We start from the raw sequence: 21,753 nt of genomic DNA on the forward strand, positions 1-21,753 counted from the left end.
ACAAGGGAGCACATGTGTCTGGAGTTCATTTGCTGTGGCTGGAGGCCCTGTCACACCCATTCTCTCTCTCTCTCTGTCTCTCTCTCTCTGTCTCTCTCTCTCTCTCTCTCTTTCTCTCAGCCTCTTTCTCTCTCTGACTTCTGCTCTCAAATAAATTAGATAAAACAACAACAGCAAAAACAAACTAAAAACATATAGGTAGTGGTTATTGTAACTCAGGTCCTCAGGTTTGCATAGTCAGTATTTAGACTGTTGAGGAATCTCCACACCTCCATACATAGTTTTGATGACCTTAACTGAACTTAACTGTAATTGTAAATAAAAATAAAAATTATACCAAGCTGTGTTTCTGGGGATAATGAAATGAAGATGTGATAGCTGTTGATTGAGGTTCCAGCAAAATAGAGATCACCTGGAAATAAAATTTTCATTAACTGTAGCAATGCACTATAAACATAGTACAGTTTCTGAACAGTTTAACTAATATGTTAACAAGTTTTGTGCTATGTATTTTAGGGCTAAGATAATTGTTTGTTCATATTTTCAAGACAGCTTTTCTCTAAGAAAATTTTTTCAAGAAAAAGACCAAATACAGTTATTTGTATAAGTGTGTGTGTGTGTGTGTGTGTGTGTGTGTGTGTGTGTGTGTGTTGTGTTGTGTTGTGTTGAATTTGGTTCCATATCTAAATGTAATTTTAGCTATACTTATGTTTAAGTTATATCTCATAAAAAGTCTGCCATACTTCTCTCATATGTGTAATGGACACAGAAGACATTGATTAACACAGGTATTTCATTGAACAACATGACAGTTCAGGGTGACTACAAATATTTGCTATTGATGTCATTCATTCATGCTTTATAAGTTCAGAAGATTTCTCCAAGGAGTGTGAATAATCTGCATTGGCCCAAAACACAGGAAACTATGAATTGATTCAGGATTTTGGGCTTCAGGAGGGGTCTTCTGGAAATTATGAACCATAACTTTTGGGCTCTTTCCTACTCTTAATAAAGATTTAATAAAGATGGACTCAAGAAGGATAAATTATGAATTATTAAGGGAGTTTGGGATTTAAGAGAAACTGGGTCCTTTAAGGGAGATTACAGCTGTAAGCATGTGGATTTAAGAGAAACTGAGGCTTTTAAAGAGGGATTAGAGTAGTGCCACAAACACATGGAAAGTAGAATCTAGATCTTGGAGACTAGTGGAAAATCATACATATAATCAAAGTCAGAAGTTACTCCAAACTATAAAGCAGTGGCAAGTAGAAAAGTTCAGATCAAGAAATAATGCTATGCTCTCTCACCCCCACCGTCCAACACAGCCTGGCTGGGTGGGGGTAGAGGCCAGATTCATGTGTGCCTGAGCAGAAATGAGAGGAAATACACACACAGAGACACACACACACCCCAAGGGTTAGAGAGAGAGTGAGGGAGAGCTGGGGGCCGGGGTTATAGGAAGGCCATGTCCTTTATAGCATTAGATTCAGGTATGCAAGAGAAAGACCCAATTAGTTTGCACATTTGGAGGGTTGACAACAGTGCTAGCCTACCTGGGCCAACCCATCCAGGTAGCACACTTGACTGTGAGCAACAGAGTGTGCTGTATATCAGTCTCCATTAGACATGGGTTCCATTTCTGAGAAGAGCTCAGTTCTTAGTATGAGGGTGGTGGTATGTGAGATGGCATCTCCTGGTTCTCTTTGAGTTTCAATCTCTAGCTGAAACTTCCTTAAAAAAAAAAAAAAAAAAAAAAAAAAAACTAGCTTTCTCCTATTCTCCTTCTCTGTGTTGGAAGATACAGGTGAATGTATTGATATAGAATGTGTTGATAAGGGCATTTTGAGAAGTGTTTGCAGTGAGTCTGTATTTGGCCAAGATTAATTGGATCTTTGGAAAACAAAACAGCTTTCTGTCTCCCTGCAGTGTTATTTTTTGTGCGGTTTCTTACAATAGTCAATCATTGCTAATAAAAATTGTATATTGCTTTATATTCATATAATTCTGATATATGCCAAGTAAATGCTTGCCAATACTGCTTATACTAATGATAAAATAGAAGGTGTTAAAGAAAGAAATTATTTGTTATTAGGTAAATGATTTAAAGAGATGAACTTTCCTCAACAACATTTTGTTTCTTAGAGTTATCTATATTTATTTATTTATTTATTTGTTTTGAGGTAGGGTCTCACTTTAGCCCAGGGAGACCTGGAATTCACTATGTAGTTTCAGGGTAGCCTTGAACTCACAGCAGTCCTCCTACCTCTTCCTCCTGAGAGCTGGAATTAGAAGCATGTACCACCATGCCCGGCCTATAGTTAACTATTCTGACAGAAATATTGAGTCATGTCATTGGTTTATGATTTCCTATTTTTTTTAAAGTAATAACCACAAATATAATATGCAAAGTGTCTGAACAGAAACTGATTTAGAGTGTTATTATATACATTTCCCTCAAACAACTAGGCTTTATCTCTCATTTGGCTCTAAAGATTGACTTCTATATTTAATATTTAAAGGAAGAGAGTTTGAATGATTTTAAGATAAGACTTGGGATCTGATCTGGAATTTAGTATAAGTTGTAGACATTTATATTACTTAAGTTTTTAATATTTAATTTTATTTATTTATTTCAGAGAGATAAGCAGGTAGAGGGTGAGAGAATGGGGCATGCCAGAGCCTCCAGTTACTGCAAACAATCTCCAGAGGCAAATGCCACCTTGTGCACTTGGCTTATGTGGGTCCTTGAGAATGAAACCTGGGTCCTTTGGCTTTACAGGCAAATACCTTAATTGCTGAGCCATCTCTCTAGCCCTATGTTGCTTAATTTTAATGTGACATAAAATGTTTGTTATTATAAATTTGATGAAACTTGGTGAATAGAATTGAATTTTTAATCTTATGAGTGTTCATATACTAAAAGATAGTTACAAATCATATATCTTATTTCTGTAAATAAAGTAGCATGAATAAACTGGTGGTGGTAACTGTGATAGAAGTAGCTATCTGTGACTGTTCCCCAATTTGCCCAGTATATCTGGTTTGAACAGCAGTTTCTGAACAGTATGTGGCATCTTTAAAATTCTTAGTCCCAATTTCTTGCTGCTTATTAAAGTCCTTGCTTTATATTTTTCTGATCTATTCAAGGCTGTAGAAATTGTCTCTTTTTATTATTCCATTATTTTTTTAAATGGATTTTCCTTTACACTTTTCTAATCATCCTGTAATTCTTTAGCCCTAAGACATTAAAATGAATGAGTAGAAATATTTGAAACCTAATCGTCTCTGCCAGTCCATTCAAACCCATGGATTTGCAAAATTATGTTAAAGTCTTTTAAAAATACATTTGAGTAGGCTTTTCTAGTCATTTGGATTTTGAATATTAATTTTCTCTTGCTATGCAGCTTAGCCATAAAAATGAAAAGGAGGATAAATGTGAGTATCTTTTAGTAGTGTTAATTTAAAGTACTAGATTTATTGATTATAATGTCCAACAAGGCAATTCCTACATTTCTCCTTAACCTTGGTTCTAACAGAAATTAGGGGGAAGTTTCTACCCACTAAAAGTATGATATACAAGTTGGGTACATTTTGATAATGATTGATCAAAAGTATAATTTCTTCCTAGATAAAACAAAAAATAGAAGTCTGTTGAGGCTTTGACCTAAGCAATTTTGGAAGTAGAAGAATATCCTATAGAAAGGAGGATTGTCAACAGAAAGAGTAAGACACCTCAACCCTGGGAGAGAGAGACTTAATCTGGCCTTCCAAATGTAAGTCATTTTTTTCCTATACATATTTTAGTATAAAATAATGTGATACCAATATGGATTGGGGTTTTTTTTTTCACAAAATATGCAATTGTTTGGTAACTTTTCATTCTGACTTATGTTAATTCTTAACTTAAGGTGATACTTTAGAACAATGGCATTAATGTAAATACAGTGAATTTTACTTTATTGATAAAGAACTTTTTTGTTGTTATTTTGATGTAGGGTCTTGCTCTAACTCAGGATGACCTGGAATTCATTATGTAGTCTCAGGGTGACCTCCAACTCTTGCCAACCCTCCTACCTCTGCCTCCCAAGTGCTGAGGCTAAAGTTGTGTGCCACCATGTCTGGTGCTTGATAAAGAATTATTGAGAGTTTGGGTATATTCTGATACATAAAATATACTTTTATTTTATTTCAATATCTATATTTCTTCATATGTGAGAGTAAAGCTATTATAATATGTCTATTTAAATCCACCACCTAGTAAAATAGACATTAAGTACTTTTCTCGAACTTACATATTGAGACTATATTGGATTGACTTTGCATCCATAATGTACTATAAAAATGTATTATTTCTATCAGCATAGTGTAGCAGAAAAAACTTTCCTGTAATTTAAGAAAATCTTTAAAATATGTGTTAATGATTATTATTATATAGAAATATGAAATTGAGTTAATGTTCAGAAATTGTTCAATGAAGAGCATTTGAAGCCAAAGCTTGTTTAAGGTACTTATTTTTCATAACATTTCTTTATCTCTGTCACTACTTTCATTTGGACAGTTACCTAGTATGTCACCCTTTTGACAGACACTTGAAATATGATATACTGACTAAGATGCCAAAGTTTTGACTTTTGCTTAATAATTTCATATTCCTTGGCAAAGCAGCTTTATGATAGAGTATGATTTTGATTTTTTGAAGCTTAAATTATGCAGTAAAACAAAATGCATGCTCTTCAGATTTGAAAATATCAAACATATACTCATTCAATTTTATTAAAACATTAAACTCCACAGGCTTTGAGTGTAATACTCCCATTGACATATCATCTGACAGAGTGACTAAAGTATTCTGGGAGAACAGTGTTCATAAGATTTAATTTCATGCCTAGCCTTATTATCCAGAACATTCTGAGAGTGCCACTATAGTGCTGATCGTCTACAATTTTAACTTAGGATGCACTGTATACTTAATAAAAATTATGCTTACTGAAATAAATTTATTTTGTATTGAACATAGATGTTTGGTTCAAATAATTGTTACCATTGTATTAGAGGCATATTTCATAACAAATGACATATGCCCTTTTATTGACGTAAAACAGTTGCATGTCTCAAAAAATAATTTTTATTAATGAAATATATGATGAAATGTTACAAAAATTATTGCAATTTGGTGGTTTAGTAGAATCCTCCCATTCACTGGTTTGAGGTGTGGAAGGATTGGAAGATTTCATTCAGTGAAGGCTTGCTGAAGTCTGCTCATCAGCTATAAAAATGAACAAAAAATATAGGTACTATAATGTGGTTGTGTCTAAGAGTGTAATATTGAGTGAAAAATTTCAGACACAAAAGATAATGTTATATGATTTCTTTTACATGAAATTCCAATGTTAGACTATAGTGTTTATAGATGCAAATGTGACCACAACAGAGATAAGGAAAGTAATTCAATTACAGATAGTTGATAAATTGAAGAACACAAAATATATAAAAATTGTTTTCTCTTATGCCAGTAATGGATCACTGAATTTGAAATTGTTAACAAAATGCCACTTATATAAATTCACAATGACAGACACCTAAGTTTAAATGTAATGAAATACATGCCAGACCAATGTTGGGCAGAGAAGCCAATGAATGAAAATCAAGTAACTTCTGCATAATAATCAACTGGGAGAAGGGCTCAACATTGTGAAGATGTTAGTTCTTCACAATGAAATTATTAAATTGAACAAACCCTTGATCAAATCTCAGCAATTTCTTTTTTGAATAGTAACAAATTAAAATTTTCATTTATATGGACAGCCAAAAGACCCAGAGCCTTCCACTCAACACTGAGGAGGAATGAAGTCAGAGGCGCTGACATGCTCCAATATTCAAGACAACATATAGCTGCAGTTATCAACATAATGTGGAGTTACTTACAGAATAGGCCCAGTATATCATTGAACTAGTGTAACTTTCTCTGAAGTAGACATAAAAGCCTAGTCAACCAACAGAAGAAGAAAAGCCATTCAGTGGAGAAGGGGCCACTTTCTCAGTAAGGGAGGATGGATGACAACACACCAACAATTGGTAAAAACAAAATAACTTTTGGAAAATTGTGCTAAGTCATCAAAGTAAATATGAAACTGTAAGAAAGCAAACAGAATAAGGTAAATATCCTTGGGAGAAGTGATAATGTTTTAGAAACCAAACCAAGAGATTCATCTTTTAAAGAAAGAAATTGACATGCTAGGGTTCAGTAAAATATAAAAACACAAATAAACAAACACCAAAAAACTTTTGCCGTGAGATAGCCACTGTTATAAAAATGAGGACAGGTTACAGACTGAGAGAAAATGTTTAGAAAGTATATTGTAAGAAGGGCTGACATTCAGAATAAGCAACCTGCAAAACTCCACCATTGGTATATCTAATGGACAAGCCCTAAAAACATATACCTAAGTGTGTGTGTGTGGGGGGGGTGGGGGCAACATATATAAATGAGGGCATGAAAGAGGCTCATGATTGTGTATCATTAGAGATGACACAGTGGGTGATGAGGTGTACACTAGAAAAGCTAACCACCCAAGCAATGGGAACAGCAAACACTGATGGTATTGGAACATTGGGTCTCTCATTCATTGCTGGTGGGAGTGTAGAACAATACGCATATTTTGGTATTTTCTTAACAAAGGTAAACACATTCTTACCATATGTTTCAGCATTTGTACTCTAAACTTTGTAGACTGAGTCTACACAAATATGTACACAATGTTTATAACATGCTTTTGTAGTTACCTTTCCATTGCTAGGAAAGAAAAAAAAAAGCAGCCAGTGGAGGAAAGGATTTATTTTGGCTTATATTCTGAAGGGACATTTCATAATGGCAGGGAAATAGATGGCATAGTAGAGGTTGGACATCACTTCCTCAGATGCATATTATCACGTGAATGAGTTGCTTGAAAAGGTTATATACTACAAGATTCCTACCATAATGATTGGAAAAGGAGAACCATGTACACAGTGAAACAGAAACAAAAACAAACAACAACAACAAAAAAAAATGGGAGGCTTCCAGGCATTACAAAGAAGGGCAGCTGTACAGGCAAAGCGTAAGAAATGAATTGAGTAGTATCTACATGACCTTATGTATTTGTCAAAACCTACTAATTGTGAATATCCAAGGGCTAATCCAAGTGTAAACTATTTTGTGATTATGTCTCAGTATAAGCCATTCAATTATGACAAACATACCATAGTAATGAGACGATGATAATAATAGGGGAAAGTGTATATTCAGAATAGACGCAGAATATATAATGAAACTTGGTGTTTTCTGTTCAGTTGTTCTGTAATGTAATACTTCTCTTAGAAAGTGTATTAATTGAAGAAAATTGAGCTGTACATCCTTAATTTAGAAATTTCTTTGCATGTCTAATGTAATTCACATGAAATGTCTTAAAAGGCAATCTCTAAGATAGTGTTAAGAATTCTAAGAAAAAATAAGTTAATTTCAAACTTAATCCTTCCACAATGAATATTCAAAGTGGAAAGATGGAATTTAAAAATCAATACTTTTTGGTATTCTAAAGTAGTGTTTTTTGTTTTTTTTTTAAAGTTCTAATATTCATACATGAGGACCTGTACAATTGCATGTTCTTAGTAACTTTTGGATAATTTACTTTGCTGACATATTCTCATATAGCTCGAGCTATCTTGAAACTTGCTATGTAATGAAGAATGACCTTGAAGCTCCAATTTCCCTGCCTCCATCCTGAGTTCTGAGGTCAAACACATGTATCACCAGGGCTGGATTATGCAGCATAGGAGATCTGACCCAGAGCTTTTTGTACACTAAGCAGCCATTCTACCAACTGTTGTATTAATATGCCATAGCAAGTTGTTTAACCTCGAATTCTTTTCTTTATTTTATGCTAAATGTTTCTATTTGAATTTTTTTTTTTTTCAAGGTAGGGTTTCACTGTATGCCAGGCTGATCTGGAACTCAGTATATAGCCTCAGGGTGGCCTTGAACTCGATCCTCCTACCTCTGCCTCTCCAGTGCTGGGATTAAAAGTGTGTGCCACCCTGCCCAGCTTATATTTAAAATTTAAAAGGACTAATAATATCAAATATAAAATATCTATCTGTAGTGTTGAATTTAGTTTCTTGAATTGTTTATGGTTTATCCATTATTATTATTAAATGTTATTATACACATAATCTGTGATTATAGACATTTGGGATAGTCTTAATTTTAATGTATTTTATGTAGTTGTCTCTTCCTTACAAACAATATTTTATTCATGTGGAACCTAATTTTGCTAATTTTACATCATTATGTAGTAATAAAACTAAGTGTGTGTGTGTTTGTGTGTGTGTGTGTGTGTGTGTGTGTAAACCACACAAACCACTATGAGGCAGAGATGAAAGTTTTTATTTGGGAAAAGCATGTGCTGCCAGGTCTGACTCTCAAGAGCAGACCACAGCCAACCTGAGTTTTTAGGTAGTGGGCTTAATAGGGGCTTTTCAGTTTGGGGAAGGTGAGGAAGGGAAAAGAACTCCTTAGTTAAGTTGAATTTAAAAAAAAAAAAAAATTCCTTTAAGGAAGATCTAAGATAGCTAGGGTGTGACACCAGAACAATGACCAGGGGACTAACAAGATATGGTGGCAGGAAACAATGACCTGGGCGTGTTAGGAAAGGCAGGGACAATGGCTGGGCAGTTTCTTGAGGAATGTGGATAATCCACTTAGGCCTCTGTCCCCATTCTTCTGTCCTTGGTGACTCCACTTTTGGAGCTGTCTCATCCTAACACTTTCTTTGTTCTTTGAATATAAAATTTAAAAAAATAATTAATTTTATTTTTAAAAAGAACCAGAGATGAGCTTTTTGCTTATTCTAGTATGTTTTTCTTCTTTCTTCCTTCCTCCAAATCTTCCTTTTCTTTTTAATTTTTTCTTTCATTTTTAATAGTTTCAAATTGGCTTGTTTTCCAGAGTGAATGCAACCTTTTTTAGTTGGATGACATTAAGAGAAACCCAGAATTTATTATTCATAAGAGTGAAATATGTCCCCCTTATCTGAAAGCTCTGGGTATAGATAGGCTCAACACAAATGTCTAGGGAGATTGCATCTGTTGCAAGTGAATTTATTTATTTATTTTTTTTTGTTTCTCTGAAAACTTGGCATTTATAAAATATCTGTGATTTTGATTTGTCTTGGCCAGTGCTCAGATTACCAAGGAATTACATGTTGAGCACTTTCAACTAAGAATTATCTTTGTAGCAACTTTTCCTTTGCCATATTGATTTTTTGGGAATAAAATCAGATTTTGTTAAAAAAAAAAAAAAAAAAGAACACTGGTTATGTTTTTCCTTAGTGCCAAGATACATTTTTCCTAAACTAAGGATGCATAAAGCAATGGTTGTAATTTACCCAAAATTTGCTTTAAGCGCAATGTGGAGGGAATAACAAAATGTGTCTATCTATCACTGACCTGGGTTCAAATGTTTGCTGTGTCCCTTATCTTTTATGTAAAATGCTGGTAAGTTTGCATGTGAAATAAAATACTTTTCTTATAAGATTGTGTAATGGTTAGGTGATCAAATATTTTAAAAAGTGACTGGTATATACTATATATATGTATGTCTCCTTCTGTCCTTTATTCCATATATATGTACAAATAAATAAGTATATATGTAATACATATGTGTTTACATAACCACATGTATATATTTTTGCGTGTCTTTTTTATACTAATAGGCAATGCTTTTTTTAAATTTTAAATTTTTATTTATTTATTTGAGAGTGACAGACAGAGAAAGAAAGAGGCACAGAAAAAGAGAGAGAGAGAGAGAGAGAGAATGGGCGCGCCAGGGCCTCCAGCTACTGCAAACAAACTCCAGACACGTGCGCCCCCTTGTGCATCTGGTTAACGTGGGTCCTGGGGAATCAAGCCTTGAACTGGGGCCCTTAGGCTTCACAAACAAGCACTTAACCACTAAGCCATCTCTCCAGCTCCTAATAGGCAATGTTTTTTTTTTTTTAATTTTTTATTTATTTATTTGAGAGCGACAGGCACAGAGAGAAAGACAGATAGAGGGAGAGAGAGAGAATGGGTGCACCAGGGCTTCCAGCCTCTGCAAACGAACTCCAGACGCGTGCGCCCCCTTGTGCATCTGGCTAACGTGGGACCTGGGGAACCGAACCTCGAACTGGGGTCCTTAGGCTTCACAGGCAAGTGCTTAACCGCTAAGCCATCTCTCCAGCCCCGAATAGGCAATGTTTTATGTGCATGTTTATTTGTTAAGTTCTGAAGCAAAGACTTCTTCTGCAGAGATATAGTTCTGGAATTCAGGAAATATGGATCACATCACTACAAAATATATTTTAAAATTCATTTATTACTTTTGTGCCATGCTTATTCTAGAGCTTTATTTTAACCTGCCTGGCATGTTCATAAATCTTTAAGAAATAATGTGAAGGACATTTTAGAAATTCCAAGCAGGCAATAGATGAGTAGTAGTAAACACTAGTTCTTCAACATGTACTTCAGGAGATGATGAACCACTCCATCTTGATTGGAGTTCAGAACCATAGGCTTGTTCAATGGAAGATGTATGGGAATATTGGAAAGGAGGTAACTCGATGTCTTAAAGGAGAAGTGTCTGTTTTGACAACACAAAAGTGTCTGGTAGGAGTTGAATTGTTTTTGAAAGAAAATGTGGTTCATGTGATTTAGATTTCATTGAATAATATGGTATAAATTTTTTTTGTACAACTGCCTTCATAACTAATTTTATCTTTTTTGAATATAAAGTCAATATGATGTAGTATAATCCTCCCTGTACTCTCTCATGATGATGAAAGTTTTCTAGCCAAAGAGCAATTAATATACTAAAGTTGAACCTTGTGTACCAGTCCTATCTTCTCAGAATTTGTACCTTGTGACTACTGAATGTACTCTAATTTTAGCTGATGACTGCCCCAAGACAATACATGACATGTTTTACAAAGCCACAAAATGTTTTAACACAAGGATAAGTTCTATGAAACCAAAGCTAAATGTGTATTCATCACAAAGAACAGCTCCTCATTTGAAGTTGTTTTTTGTTTTTTTTTTTTGTAAATGTAACCTAGTAGAAGCTTGTATTTTCTTTATATCTCCCTACGTTTTAAAGATTGGATTATAATGTCTTTTAAAACACAAAGTTCAAGGTACCTACCTATACTATTTGAAAGACCAGTTAGTTACTCTTTAAGTCTACTTCCAACTTAAAGGATGCAAAGTTATATCTGGCTGTAGTTTATATACATGTGTAGGTCTATTTACCCAATGCACTTATGATATCCTTTTGTGGAGCTGAGAGTGCCTTCACTGCAACTCATATTACCTACTTTTAGCATAGCCAGGAGAAACAACATAAAGAAGGAAAAGGGTGGTTGGGTCAGATATTATGGATTATATTAAAAATATATGTTTTCGAGGTAAAAGATGGCTTAGCAGATAAGGTGCTTGTCTGCAAATCCAAAGGACCCAGATTTGATTCTCCAGTGCCCAAGAAAAGCTAGATGCCTTAGGTGGCACATGAGTCTGGAGTTTGCAGTGGCTAGAGGTCCTGGCTCATCCATTCTCTCTCTTTCTCTGCCTCTCATTCCCAACTATATCTATATCTATCTATATCATCTATATCTATATATAATATTTTCCACATGATCCAGTGATCATTCCCAACTAACTTTCTTAAATCTCTCATATCTCTCATGATTTTAGTGCTGTATAACTTCAAAAACTTCCAATTTTTATTCTGTAAATAAAGAAATATAATTTTTTTTCACATTCAATGTATATTTTACATTTAACCAAAGGCATCAAGTGTATGAAGGCCTAATATAAACTCACACCTTACAATCTCAGTTTAAGTTTTACATAAAGCACTTACTTGTTACTCTCAGCAAATAGATTATAAATGCTTTTGAATGATTTTCAATGAAAGCAATTTTAAAAATTCTGTTCACTCCAGAATCAAAAGTGATAGCTTTATTTCAAATTTGCAGTTTGAAATATTCTAAAGTTAGATAAGATAACATAGTAGGCATTCACATATCCAAATCTGACATATATTAACATTTTGTTTTATTTCTTCAGATCCTACTCTTTTAAGTATTACAATGCCACAAATATAGTCAAAGCTTTGGATCCTTATCCAGCATACCTCTAGAGTACTGTTCTGAAGTTAGTATTTATTCATATTCTTATAATTTGAGGCATTTTTTTGTTTGTTTGTTTTTTTGAGGTAGGGTCTCACTCTAGTCCAGGGTGGCCTGGAATTCACTCTGTATTCTCAACGTGTGGCCTCGAACTCATGGTGATCCTCCTACCTTTGCCTCCTGAGTGCTGGGATGAAAGGAGTGTGCCACCACACTCGGCTGTTTTTATTATTTTAATTTTAATGTGTGTGACTATCATCTATCTATTATATGTCTGCCAACATATCAAATTTTCTCTTCTAAGCAAATGTTTTCAATTTGAAAATTATGTTTTTAATGTTTTCCTATGTTAAAATGTACCAGCTTAATTTTAAAGTAAACATTTATTGGACTATAACTCATAAATAGAAAATGCCAAATTGTATATATACATATTAGTGAGTTTTCATAAAATGAATATACCTGTGTAACTTATACTCAGCTCATAAAGTGGGAATATTTTGATCCTGGAAGTCTCATGATCATTTTATTCTTCTGGTAACTACTGCCACCCAGTTGTTACCTCAAAAGTAATTGTATTCTAACCTCTAATGTTATAAATTCATTTCATCTATTTTTGAGCATTATGTAAACTAGATTCATTTAGCTTGCTCTTTTATGTCTGGTTTCTTTTTCTCAGTATTAGTTTCATGAGTGTCTTCTTTGCTATTGTGTGTGGTTAAGTACCCTGAATGCCATCTGGTGTTGCTCCCACTGTATGAATACACCACAGTTTATTTATATCCCTTCTATTTTGGAGCAGTTGACTTGTTCTTTTGCCTGTGGCTATTTAGGAATAATAATGCTGTGAAGATTATTATACATGTGTTATACATGCTATGCCTATCTGTGTATCTAAGTGTAGAAGTTTTGTATTACAGGATATAATAGTGTCAGCCCTTTGTCTTTGTATAGATTAGACATCTGTGTACTATCTTAAAAAGCACACAGTAAATCTGAATGTACCCTTCCACCACCAACATATGAGACTTCTAGTTGCTATAAATCATGTTAATATTTGGTTGTTTTTATTCCTTTTGGCATTTTGATGAGTAATAATTGACTACATTTTAGCTGATTTTAATTGCCTGATGTGAACAAACCATGGTTATTTTAATATTTTGTATTCTAACTACTTAATTTATTTTTCATTTTAAAAAATATGTTTATCATTTATTTGTAAGCAAAGAGGGTAAGGGAAATAATGAGAGAGAATGAAAGTACCTTCTAAGGCCTTTAATCTAAGTTTATAACTTTGAAAATATTGGAGAGATTGTCAGCATTTGTCTCTAAGTATAATGTTATCATTAATGCTACTTTTATAGTTTCCATTTCTCCCATTATCATTTTTCTCAGGCTCCTTAATTAGCCTTGATCCAGTAGACCTTCCAGTCTATGCAGATGAGAAGTGTAATATTGCTGCCCAGAATGCTTGTAGGTTATCCTTGTTCCCTCATGTCACGGTGGGTATCAATTCAGTCTTCTTTTCACAAATAGATACATTTTAAATGAATTAATCAGAGATGTTTTTTCTTTTGAAATGGAATTTTATTTTATTCATTTATATTGAGGCACAGTCTTGCTAGGTGGTCCAAGCTGGCTTTGAAGACTCAAGTCTTACTTATACTTCGTGCCTCGGTCTCCTGAGAGAGCTGTAATTACAGGCATGAACCACTACACCTGTCTTTGTGTAGGTAAAATTTTTACTAAGAAATTCATTATTGCCAGCTTCTCAACTTTTAAAAACCCTGTGCACTTTGCTGGTTATTAGGGGGTTATTTATTCTTTTTAAAATATTTCCATGGTATTTTATTATTCATATTTTTTGTGATGAAAGTAACCTGATTGAATATACACAATTTAAAATACTATTTATTGGCAGAAAAGAGAAAGAGAGTGGGTACAATAGAGCCTCTTGCCACTGCAAGTGAACTTCACAAAAAAGCATGCTCCACTTTATGCAGCTGACTTTATGTGGATGCTGCAGAATTGATCTCATGCCTGAAAGCTTTGTAAACAAAACCACTCACACCTGAGACAGCTCCTTAGCCCAAACAGACATACTTCTATTATTGTAAATATAGTTCTCTGAATTAAAATCCACATAGATTATGAATTAAGAGTTTATGAAAGTTAATTTCTTTACAGACATGACAAACATATTTCCCTGAATAAAATCACTCATTTTCCACTAAATTTAGAGAAAACAACTTCATAAGGTGTCATCTTATTTCCCATCTCCTACAGTTGTGAATTCCTCCATGTGTGACCTTCAATCCTCTAAGACTGGACTGATGCTGATACAATCGGGACTGAGTGAAGTGTCTAGTGACTGAGTATATTTTTATTTTTTTCAGACAAGGAAATTGTCCATTGACACTTCACAACAAAGTGAATTTTAATCTATTGACATTCATTTGTTAGGATGATTGCATTGAAAGGAATGTGAAGATTGTATATACTGAGCATTTCAAATGTTTTCAAGCTATTTTGTAGATGATCTTTGTTGATTAAACAAAAAATAACTCCATTTAATTAAAATATGAAAGAGCAACCCAAAATCCATGGTCACACTTTAATGACTTTCTATCTGCCTTTTAAAATATGTGTAGAATATAAATATAATTAATGTATGTTCAGTTTAAAAGGGACAGGGAGACTGTTAATACTTTGTCCAGTTTTTTATTCTATCTTATTTTGACTCTTGGATCTTCTTTACTCCGTGATGAACATTGAATGATTAAAGAATGTACTAATAATTAAAAAAAAATACTGAAGGTGTTTGCTCATCCATGTCAAAGATGATTGGCACTGATGACATCTCCCTTGCTATTATTTTGTCATAGGTTCATAAGTATTCATTCTTATATTCCTATCTTTGGAAGGAATAGATAGAATAATGTGTTTAGACTAGGATGGTTCTCTAGAAATTCTATACCAGTATTACTGCGGCTCAGTCCTAGACAGTTTTTCATCACTTATATTCCCTGAAAGATTAACATTGTTCATTGCTTCCTTCTTCAATCCTCTCCTGTTCTTATATGAGGTTTTCTCTCCCTACTCCTCTTCCTAGGTCTTCTTTATCAGTCTTTTTTTTTATATACTTCCGGCATTTCTCGTGCTCAATGTCTCACTCTGTACCATCTTCCAAATGAGCTTACTGCTTATAAATCATGACTGCCATTTCTAGTGTTGAGATTCCCATTTGTATATCTCTGTCTTCCCAATTTTTTGTTCCTTTGAGTGATTATAGATTTTCTTGCTTAAAGTTTTGCTGTCTCCCTTTGAATTTTAATATAAAAAAGTACTTCTTTTGGTTGGTCGACCACTACCTATAAAACTTGAATAATGTCTGCCTCTAGTATAAGGTTCTAAATAGCATAATTTTCTATTATTTGTTTATTTATTGTTTAATAATACTAGGATTTCAATTCAGGGTCCTTACATGCTATAGGCAAATGTTCTATCATTAAGTTACATCCACAACCATAGCAGCATATTTCTGACTTTTTTTTTCTTGCTCTACTTAACACCTGTACAACTTCATTACTGGCTACTTTCAAGATGCTTTATGCCTTGTGGTCACTGTGTGTGGTATTTCTTCTCTGGATTTTGGAATATATGCCTAGGTGGAAGAGCAAAAATTCTCTGAAATTTCAATCTTGATGAGTATTTTGTTATTCCTGTAAAGACTGCACGTATAGATTCATACATAGAAAAACAAACTTTATGTATAAAACTTCATGCATAAAAGCCCTCCCTAGCCTTGCTTTCTACAATCTAAACTAATTCACAATTTCTGTGCATAGTGATTCCTCAAACATTTCATATTCCTCATGTCTCTTTTCATTGGATTTTCTCTTTGGAAAATGCTTCTTATGTATCTGATAGATGGATCCTTGCTGTCCTCAGGACACTATTGAAGCACATCTGCCTCTGAGAAACTGAAATCTTCAGGGTTATGAAAGCTTCCTTTTGTTGCCTTGAGACATTTTGCTGATTGACCTGGAATTTAAGGAGCTCACTTAGTTACTAAGTTCCAGTCCCAGTCCTGAACCTTCAAATGTCTGATTATCAATTTTTTTATTATATTTGCTTCATTATAACTTTATTTTTAAAATTTATTTGAGAGAGCAAGAGAGGCAAACACACACACACACACACACACACACACACACACACACACACAGAGAGAGAGAGAGAGAGAGAGAGAGAGAGAGAGAGAGAGAGAGGGAGAGAATGGGTACATCAGGGCCTCTAGCCAATGCAAATGAACTCCAGACTCGTGAGCCACCTTGTGCATCTAGCTTATGTGGTTCCTGAGGAATCAAACCAAAGTCCTCTCTCCAACCTTGTATCATTATTTAATAAGTGCATGTGATAAAAGTTCAAAGACTGTGTGGTATAATTAATAAAACAAGATTTAATGGGTTTGATGACAAGTGACTTGACTGACATAGTAGATAAGAATACAGTCGGAAAGCCTAATAATTTCTATATGTAGACTGGATCAGCTTCAATGGACTGAACATGTCCCTTTTAATTAGAATGGGAAAATATATACATATACTTTTTTCTTCTGCTTTAACTGCTTTTTGTATTTTTTCCTTCTTCTCCTCAATTTGATTGATCTTGCCTTTGAACATGCCATATGATTTTTTTTATCCAGTTTAGCTTGACAATTTTTTTTTCGCTTTAAAATGCTTCATGATATATTTTTTCACTAAATTTTGGCAAATATTTCAAATATTTTTAAAGTATAATGCAGGTGAGGATTGCTTTACAGGAAAAAAAAAACAGAATTATTGATGCCATAAAAATGGAACTACTGCTTCAGTAATGGGTTTAACGTTGTCTATAAAAAATCAAACATTAATGTTCAGGTATGCATAATTCAAGGGCAAACTCAGTGGACAAAGACAACATATGTTGGCTCTAGGCTAGAAGAATGCTCTATTCTATTGTTTAGCTAATAGATGAGTTTTAATTTCTATGCAGCCCTATCTTAGGCATTATTTTGCCTTTTACATTTCATTTTCTGTGGACTATTGAGAGAGTCACATGTGGAAGTCTATATTCTTATTAGCTCTAATGAACATAAATGAATTGAGTATAAACAATAATTGTGTTTTTCCTTTTTTTGGTAAGAAAATTCAAACTGAAGATCCTAGTCATAATTATAAGGACAAATCCCATTCAATCCTTGAATCTGACAATAGAAGCAGAATTCTTAAAGCATGTACACAAAGGGGAATATGGTGCCTGTTGAATTTTATATTCTGCTCAGTTGAACTATTATGTTACTAAAACAAATTTAATTTTGCTTAGGTAAAATGATTCCTTTCATATATTTGTAAATGCACACATTATAGGCTATCTCTGGTACTCGGGAAGTTGTGGGCTGCAATGGGGTGTGAGGAGGAATCATACTTGTATTATGTTAAATCAGAGAAATAATTGCAGTTGGCAGTTGTTGTTTGCAAAATGCAGGAAGGCTGAGGGCTATTGTACAGTTCAAAGAGCACATTCCACAGATAGAGCAGTTGTAGCTTGCCTGCAGGGATCCTCAGGATCCAGGCTGGTGGACAAAGTCTATATCACAAAAGTTCAGGCTGTTGGACTTTGTGTGTTTAAAGAACAGAATGCTTGCATATTCTCGAGAAGTTGCTTATACAATTGCTTCATATTATTTTAGTGTATATATAGCACGGTTGCATTATTTCTTAATCTATACAATAGTCAGAGGGTATTCTTGTTTAGCCTTTGATGATTCTCATTCTTTAATGATTTGCTTTCAGGGTCAGGTTTACATGTCCATATATAACAATGATCACTACTAAGTTGATAGTTAAGATGTATAGAAAAGTGTAAGTTATATATCACTATTGTGTATTCAGTTATCCTTTATGTAGTTAGAATATTAAGTAATGTCAACAAGTTAGTTCAAAGCTCTTCATAGGGCCTTTAACTGAAAATATTTTAAATGGCAGCTTTTTTATCTACCATGTCAAGACTTGTGCTAAATTAACACTTGCACTATTTCCTTCCAGAATAGTCAAGTGGTAATTTTCACTGCTAACTGAAATAATGTATCTGAAAGGTTTTTTTTTTTTTTTTTTTTTTTTTTTTTTTTTTTTTTTTTTTTTTTTTTGCAAAGTACAAGTAGTTGTAAGACAGAAATAAATTACCATAACTAAGTATTTTGAAATGTCTGGTGTGATATATGGGTGCTTTATATTATATTTAAGTTTTGGGAAAAATATATAAAAAACATTTTTTAACTATATGCTTAGATTTAAAAGAAAATAGCTAATTAGATGCTCTGTTGGGTCTTAGTAAAATCCCTCAGTATGTTAACTTGACCTAGTCTTGATTTCACAAGGATTTGATATAAAATGCTTTCTTAGGTCCTGATAATATGTTGTTTTTTTTTTTTTTTTTTTTTTGCAATGTGTCCTGCTTAGTAGCCAGCATAAAAGATATTGTGGTATCAAACAATAGAAATGTTAAAATTGGAATTAGTTCTTAAATGTATTTCTTTGTTTATAGTTAGAACTTTATATTTCTATTTTAAGATTTCTTACTGGCAAGTTAAGAAATGCTTAAGAAATACCCCTCCCCTCCCAATGGTGAGGGCATGCTGAAGGAATTAGTAATGTCCATACACTCAACATTCTAATATAATTATTTTATTTTATGTCTCTATTAAGAATCTTAAAGAATAGAAAACCTTCTATTTCAGTCTTGAAATGCCTATTTCATAATTGGCTATAAGACAGCAACCTCCAAGCACTCATAACTGATCATTTCTTTCTGATTTAATATCAGACTAGCTAATGTAGCCTCTTCAAAATAGCTGCCACACTTCAATACTGTAGTTTAAAGAGGACCCAGAGGCCCTTTGGCTCCAGAATTTTAGCTGTCCCCCTTATTATTTCTATAAGGCCTGAAATTATTTTATTTTCAAATTTTTTAGCTATAGGACATTGTGAGCTATCATTAACTATAAATGCTTTATGGAATGAATAACACATTAAGCCATTATAAGCCATTATCACTCTCACTCAGAAGCTGCTGTGATAGATCTCAACTCCAAGAAGAGGGTGACTCAGGGGAAGGGATGCTCAGGGTGAGGTTTGCCTTTGGCACTTCACTGGTGTGTAGGAATGAGAAATTCCACATGAGCCATGCAGAAAGGAAGACTATAATAACCACAAAATTACTTACTGACATTGAAAAACATTATATGAGACCCCAGACTTTTGCTGGTGGAAAATCCACATGTTCCATTGTCACTTAATAGGTATGCAAAGCTGTTTTTTCCTTTTGATTTGTAACAAACATGTGTAATTTCATGCATAGATATTTATAACATTTTGATAATACAAGTTGGAGTAACAAGGAAATTCAGAACTTTCTGAGAACTCACAGCTTTGCAGCTAGATATAATATATATGGTCCAAAGTCTTCTGCCATGAATTCCATCTGTTGAGTGTATACTATTTCTTCTTATGCTGCTTTGCTGTCTTCACTGAAACACCATTCATTTACCTTCAACCCTATCTAAAACATATCTGGCTTTGAACTGGAGAGGTTGCTTAATGGTTAAGGTACTTGCCTGCAAAGCCAAATGATGTAGGTTTGATTCCCCAGTACCCACATAAAGCCAGATGCACAAGGTGCCATATGCATCTTGAGTTTGTTTGAAATGGCTAAAGACCATGGCACACACATTCTATATCTACTTCTCTCTCTCTCTTAAATAAATAAAATAAATAAATAAATACATATAAAATAAAATGAGATGTATCTGGCTTTAAAGAAAATAGGCAAAATCCTATAATTACTTTTCTCCTTGCTTTGACCAAATTCCTCACAAGAAGCAGCTTAAGAGAGGCAGGGTTTATTTAGCTTATTGACCACTATGATGAGGAAGGCAGGGCAGGAGGCTGCTGGTCACATTACATCCACCATCAAGAAGCAGAAGATAAACAGCAAGTTGGGCCAGGTGTTAAAGATTAAAACACCCCTCCTCCCTGTGACCCCCTTTTTCTAGTCAGACTCCCAAAACATTTCACAACTTTCACAAAGAGTGTTACTAGTTGCATACCAAGTATTCAAGCCTGCCTATGTGCCTGTGGGGCTCATTTTATGTTAAAACCATAGCAGCTACTTCTCATAAAACATTCCCAAAATACAATGTTCTTTCTCTCACTACTTAATGGTTATATTATATACTAAGCATATTATATATTATATCCTATGTTTCAGGAGAGAGAGAGGGAGGGAAGGAGGGAGGGTTATTCTTGACACTCTTTGTTGGTTCCTCTATATCTGGGTTATTCTTGACACTCTTTGTTGGTTCCTCTATATCTGTGCCCTTTCCTATACATTTTCAGGTGACAATTGTTGGCAACTCAGTACTGAGAACTTTGTAAAGTTATAGTCACACACTGGATTTCATCCAAGACTCCATTCCTACTTCTGACAGTAACCAGCTGAGTAGTAGTGAGCAAGCTGCTTAATTTATCAGAGGTTAATTTATTTTTCATTTGTAAATGAAAGATGAAGTCTATCTTCTGGGCTTCCTATGGAAGTTAACTTAAATATCACAATATTAACACTTAGCATAGTTCTTGGAGCTATAGACAGTGAATGGTACTCTTGTTGTTACAGCTTTTCATTATTCTGAATATATTTTCAAAGCAATGGGTTTTCCACAAGATGACTTTGATTAGAACTTAGTTTAAACTTTGGGTTATATGTGAAAAGAATTATCCCCTGTGTGTGTGTATAATGTTTGATTCATTATAAAGAAATCACATGCACATACACCATTTATTTGTGTTTAGAAATTTGGATTTTCGTAATGAGTATAATATTCTCAAATCATTCATTTAGGCCTCTCTGTCCCTGATCTCATCACTTACCTTACTAGCAGGATTTCTTCAATCTGTTCTTTGCCTCCAAGAGTTTCTGATAGAAATGAATTCCAATTAACTGTGCATCCTCTGAAATGTTTGGGACCAAAAATGTTTGTAGATGTCTGGTTTTTTGAGTATTTACATATGTATAATAAAATATCTTTGTGATAGGTGCCAAGTTTAAACATGAAATTAACTTATGCTTACTATATATTTTATACACATAGCCTGAAGGTAATTTTTATGTAGTGTTTTTAGTGTGCCTGTGATTTGTCTCTGACATGTTATAGTAGTAGATTGTGGAATTTTCTACTTGTGGAATCATGTTGATATTCAAAGGGTTTCAAACTTAGTAGCATTTAATATTTCAGCTTTTCACTTTAGGGATATCCATCTTGTGATTTGCTTGCCTTGGATTTGATTTGCTTTATTTTGTGCATTCAAACATATTATCTCAAGAATGTAGTCATAGGTGTCAGCTGACTATTTTCTAAAACAGAATATCACCGATTGGATAATTTATGAGTAATAATAATGTTCTACCCCACAGTTTTGGAGACTAGAAAGTTCAGTATTAAGGTGCCAGCATCACC

The 21,753-nt window shown here is 33.9% G+C and overlaps 1 protein-coding gene across 11 annotated transcripts in view; it reads left to right on the forward strand.

Annotated features, from left to right (window-relative positions):
* The window catches only part of Foxp2 (forkhead box P2), a 567,416-nt gene that overhangs the window by 62,078 nt on the left and 483,585 nt on the right, over window positions 1-21,753 (forward strand). For all 11 annotated transcript variants that reach the window (XM_045160021.1, XM_045160025.1, XM_045160029.1 and 8 more), the window contains exon 2: window positions 3,629-3,773. The gene's annotated coding sequence lies outside the window, so the exon portion shown is untranslated. The remainder of the gene's footprint in view (window positions 1-3,628; window positions 3,774-21,753) is intronic.

Source organism: Jaculus jaculus, chromosome 10 (genome assembly GCF_020740685.1).
Source record: "Jaculus jaculus isolate mJacJac1 chromosome 10, mJacJac1.mat.Y.cur, whole genome shotgun sequence".
NCBI classification, from domain to species: Eukaryota; Metazoa; Chordata; class Mammalia; order Rodentia; family Dipodidae; genus Jaculus; species Jaculus jaculus.